A 5,761-nucleotide genomic window follows, 5' to 3' on the forward strand; every position below is an offset into this window, starting at 1 on the left:
ACACGGTGCCGCCACTGCATGGAAGATGAAGAAACAGTCAACCACATTCTTAAAACATGTCGCGTTATGCATAAAGGGCAATTGGGAGAGGGATGAGAGAGTGAGAGAGAGAGGGGGGGGGGAGAGAGAGAGAGAGAGAGAGAGAGAGAGAACTGATTAATGTGCGACAATAATTCATTCTATCATTGTACGGTCACAAGGCGACCTTGAAACTCACTTCCCGCTTCCGTTCACGTGCTCTAAGGGAGTAATCTCAGCACTAATGAGGTTTCTGATACGTCCCTTTTGGAAGCAAACATTTTTACTGATACGTCCGTTTTGAAAGAGACAAAGGATGGGCCCACATGGATTCCGTGATAAACTATTCTCAGCCTCAACGTGTCGCTCTGGTGTTAAGGCAGACGAATGGGCCAATAGGAATGTGAGGCAGAACCGCCATTGGGGTTCCAAATGGAATGAAGGAGAGCATCACATACCGTTCCTTTAAGGGACTTCCAAGGGAGAGAGGATCAGCCTCGTTATCTCTCCCGACTTCTTTTTTTTTTTTTTTTTTTTTAAAGGATACCTCAGCTTTTTAGCTTTTGACTTCAGTTGTCGAGCTGTTTACACCCTAGGAATCCTTGGGCCTTTGCCTCTTTTCTTTGCCTCTTTTTTGGGCATTGCCTCTTTTTTGGGCTATTGGCCTCTTTATTGGGCTTTATTTTTTTTTTTTTTTTTTTTTTTTTTTTAATAAAAAAAAAGGTGCATATTTTATTAGTAAGCGTACAAATGAAGTAGTTATATTTTAAAGTACAATGATTGCAAAACATAGCAATGCATATAGTTACAATTAGGTTGTCATAATATTTGAACGTTTTAAATTGCTTTGTATATGGCGTTATTTTTTTCCAATAGCATATAATGAATATTTTTGAAATTTAAGTCTTACAATATATGTGGTGAGAATGTCAACAATAGGTAATTAAATAGAAACAATCAAAGAGTGAAAGTAGAAACTTAAATGATATTAAAACATTTTAAACATCGTAGTCACATTTTTTTTCCACTTTGTCTACATTGCTTATGGTTGTTTCCTTTGTGCTTTGCTACATTACCCCAGTTCTTTATATTAACTTCTATCGAACATGCATACACATCTATGTGTGTACACACTTATGCGAACATAGGCATTTAAACTTTTATATTGTTTCTTTTGTTGTCTCCCTTTTAAAGACAATTTTTGATTTCCTCCCTTGAGATTTGGAAAACTACTTCCTCATCATCAAGGTGGAAATCCTGTCTGCTAGAGTCAGTATATCGGGAGTTTCTGTTCAGGAACACTTTCTCTGTGGCTGGTCACAGGGACCAATTAGAGTCGTACTGAAAGTTATTTTATATGTATCTTTTTAGCTCTATATATATGTATATATATATATACTTTTTTTTTTTTGAATATTTTCCCCCTTCTTCTTTTTTTTCCCCCTTTTTAAATTTTTGCTCTTCCCCTCTTTAATATATTATTTCTCTGTAGACTGCACAAGCATGCGCAATATTGACAATGATAGTGGAGAATTTTTTTTATTTTTTTTTTTACAACTTTTGACAATGAAACTAAATACTAATTTAGTAACAATTTGATGTAGAAGCTTGTTGAGATATGAAGTTATGTTGATGCTCAATATTAGAAAAACAGAAGAAAAATAATATATGTACAGACTGTAAACGTTTGCAAGGTAGTAAGAAATAATATATATGTAGACTGCACAGGTATGCACAATACGGATAGTGGTGGTATTTTTTCAATATTCGAAAACAGTTACTATGAACATAATTGTTAAAAAGTACAAATTTATACAAAGAATTGTTTGCTTAGATATCATGTGGTCATGCCTGATTCTCAATACAGTAACAACAGAAGAAAAACAATGTTTACATAAAACGTAAAGGTCTGCCCTTGTTCTTGATTTCTTGGAGTTACTCTTTTCTTTCCCTTTTCTTGGGTTTTCACGTGTTCGCTCCTGGTTCCTCATTGTTTTTTCCGTTCCTTGACTTGACGGCCTAATGTTCCATTTCGATATGATTCTCTGTTTTAATCGAATGAGATCTCTCGTTTTCTCCTGCCTAACTCGCTCGTCTTTGTAGATCAAAACTTTGGTTAAAGTCTTTACAGTCACAAGGTCAAGGCGTGGCCTTCGTGATTGTGTATTGTCTTGAATTGTCTTAACTCTTGTCAATTTTAAGGGGCGATCACTGTTTTTTTTTTTATTTTGAGTACTAGCTTTTTTAATGATATGGTTACAGGGTCTTTTAACATACAAAAAGGATCATTTAGGATATATATCTATACACACGCATACACACTCGCATACACATATTCATATATATATTCCCTTTTCTTTAAGTTAATGGACAATCTTGGTATTTTTATGTAGCGCTATATTGTTTCACTTTGCGTTCAATAATTTTCTTAAAAATGTGATCTAATAATACTTTAGCATATTGTTTATTATGGTAGACAATTTGTAAGTAGGTATTCCAAATAAGGTTTCTATATTCTGATAAAATAATTACATTGATGTCTCTTAGTTTTTTATTTATGGCTTTAGGTACTTTGTTAAAGAAAATAGCAGTATTTACATTTGCACAGGTTTGACTGTTTGCGTCAATAATATCTTCTAAAGTTTTTTTTGCTTCTTCAACCAGCTCACATTCACTAAATAAGTGTTTCTCTGGGTTTTGGTTTTCTTTTTTACAAATTGCACAGGTATATTTGGACCCTGTTGTAGTTGAAAGTCTTCCTTTTATTGGGGTCATCCTGAAGAGTAATCTGTAGGCCACTTCTCGTGCTTTGGGTGTTATGTATTTGTTGTGTAAATGCGTGAATGTGTCTGTCCAGTTGGTTGGTTTAACCCCTAACTCCCTGACCCACTTTATTCTAACTTCTAGGTTTTCTTTCAACTTGTCTCTGAGTATAGTGTATATTGTTTTTGAGTCGTGGTGTGTTATGTTTTCATTGCTGGGTAGGTGTCTGGTGAGTGATCTATAGAATGGATGTGTATGGTTACCAAAATGATGTAGTGTGTTGTTTTGAATGGGGAGGAGTTTGTTTAGTCTAAGTCCAAAATAATATAATACTAAGGGGAAGTTATTGGGAGTCCTTACTACTTTCCCTACAAATTTTATTCTAAGCGTTTTGATTTTTGTGTGAATGTCTTGTAAGCCTATACCTCCTTCTTTTTTGTCTTGTATGAGTGTTGTGTGTTTTATGTTCCTTATTGTGTTTTTGAAAATAAAATTTCTGATAGTGGTATTGATGTTGTTTATGAAATTAGGAGGAGGTTCTACTATATTTGCTAAGTAGATTATCTTCGGGATGACCAAGTTGTTTATTAATATAGCTCTCCCAAATATGGTTGTCGCCATGTACTGAAACATTCTAATCACGTTCTTTGTGTGGGCCAGAATCTCCGCCCACTGTTCACGGCAATAGTGTGCTGGGTTGCTAGTCCACACGATGCCACATACTTTTATTTCTTTCTGTATTTTAAGGTTAAAGGGAATGTTGGGGGGGATTTCCCACCTACCTAGTCCCATAATTGAGGATTTATTAATGTTTATTTTGGACCCGCTCGCCCTCCCAAATAATGTAAATTTCTCTATAATTTTAGCTATGTCTTTTTCTGAGGTGGGGAAAAGGGTGGTATCGTCGGCATAAGCCTTAATTTTTACTACGGGGGTTGTACCGGGGATTTTTATTCCTAAAATTTCTTTGTCTAACCTAATATTCTCTAACAGGGGTTCTAGGCAAAGGGTGTATAAAAAGGGGGATAGGGGACAACCTTGCCTAACAGATCTTCTAATAGAAATCTTGGTGCTTAGTGTTTGATTTATTATTAGTTGACTTGTGGCATCGGTGTAGACTAGCTTTATGTATGTTATCAAAGTCTTGTCTATGTCAGTCTTGTCTAGTATTTTGAATAAGTAGTCATGGTCAATTCTGTCGAAAGCTTTTTCTTGATCAATGGACATGAGGGCTGCTTTCAAGTCTTTGTCTTTACAGTAATATATGATGTCTCGTAGAAAGTGGTTCAGTTCGTCTATATTTTTTTCCGGGTTGCTACAGTACTGGTCTTGTCCTAGTTAGTCCTAGTAGGTGGGGTATAAGGGGCCTAACTCTTAAAAAAATCATTTTGGTCAGCAGTTTATAGTCAGCATTTAAAAGGGAAATGGGTCTAAAGTCACTAGGTGTTGTGTTGTTTTCAGGTTTTTTTGGTAATAGTGTGATGTATGCAAGATTAAAGTCTGCAGGCGTCTGTCCTGTTTCTAACATATCATTGTATAGTCTTAGTAGTAGGGGTCCTATTTGGGAGAAAAAGGTTTTATAGAATTCATATGTCAAACCGTCTGGGCCAGGGGATTTGTTATTTTGTGTTGTGTCTAAAGCAGCCCTCAGCTCCTCTAATGTAAAGGGTCTATTTGTCTTTTGTTTTTCTGATGGAGGTAATGTTTTACAGTGTTTTAGAATTATGTTTTGTGCGTCTGTATCTGTTTGTTCTTCATTATACATGTTGACGAAGTGTTTTGTAAAAATTTCTATAATTTTGTCACTCTCCTGTATTTTGTTTCCTTCTTTGTCTGTTATGTTGTTTATTATTCTATTTTGTTGTGTATTTTGTTCTAGCGCCAAGTATAATTTATTAGGCCCTTCCGACATTTGGGTGTTTTTGCATCTGATTTCGGCTCCTCTATATTTGTGTTTGTATAACTCTTCAAGTTGTGTGGTTAGGTCTGTTTTTTCAATTTCATCCTGCGTTTGAGTAAGCAGATTTTTTATTCTGTTTTCTTCATTTACCCTCTTTGTTTGTTTGATTCTTGCTAAAATTTTGAATTGTTGTTTGATGGAATTTTTAATTATTGTCCACGTCTTGGTTAATTTGTATTCGTTTTCTATGTCTTGTGTTGTTGCTAGCAGGAGTTGGTTTATTACTCTTTTGATTAGTGGGTCTTCCAAAAGGTTGTTGTTTAATTTCCAATGGGATTCTTTTGTTTTTTTTCTTTTTATTATTTTTTTTCCAAGTTCCAAAAGTACACCTTTATGGTCGGAGTAATGTAGGGTTTCTCCTAAATGTGTCACACTAAGTATGTTGGTGTCCGTGGGTGCGTAAAAACGGTCAATTCTGGTTTCAACCTGGTAGGATCTGTGTCTTAATGTAGTTTCCTTGCCATTCGGTTCTAATTTTCTATAAGCATCTACCAGGTGGAAATAGTTTACTATTTCTCCCATGTAGTTGTGTGTTTCTGCTACCGGCTGAGAGGGTGGATATTGTGTGTGTGTGTATTGTTTGTCTAACTGTGCCTCTATAAAATTAAAATCCCCTCCTATTATTAGTTGTTCTCCTATGTTTATGGTTTGTAGTGTGTCATTGAGGTTTTGGAAAAACTCACGTTTTTCTCTCCCTCTCTGAGCGGGTGCGTAGATATTGACTAGTGTGTATTTCTGTTCTTGTGAAACTACTCTAAGTATTACTACCCTCCCATTGTTGTCGTTGTGAGTGTGTGTGATTTTGTATCTATCGGATGTTTGTAAGATGGCTACCCCCTTATAGTCTCTGCCTAAGCTAAAATAACCTCCCATGAATCCCAAGTGTGTTGTAGTTTGTTTTGCTTGATATGTGGTAGAAGTATTTGTTTCTTGAAGGAAAATAAAATCCGGTTTATATTTTCTAGCGAGATATACTATGTATTTATGTTTATTATTTAAGCTACGGATGTTAAGAGTTAA

Source organism: Biomphalaria glabrata, chromosome 13 (genome assembly GCF_947242115.1).
Source record: "Biomphalaria glabrata chromosome 13, xgBioGlab47.1, whole genome shotgun sequence".
Taxonomy (NCBI): Eukaryota; Metazoa; Mollusca; class Gastropoda; family Planorbidae; genus Biomphalaria; species Biomphalaria glabrata.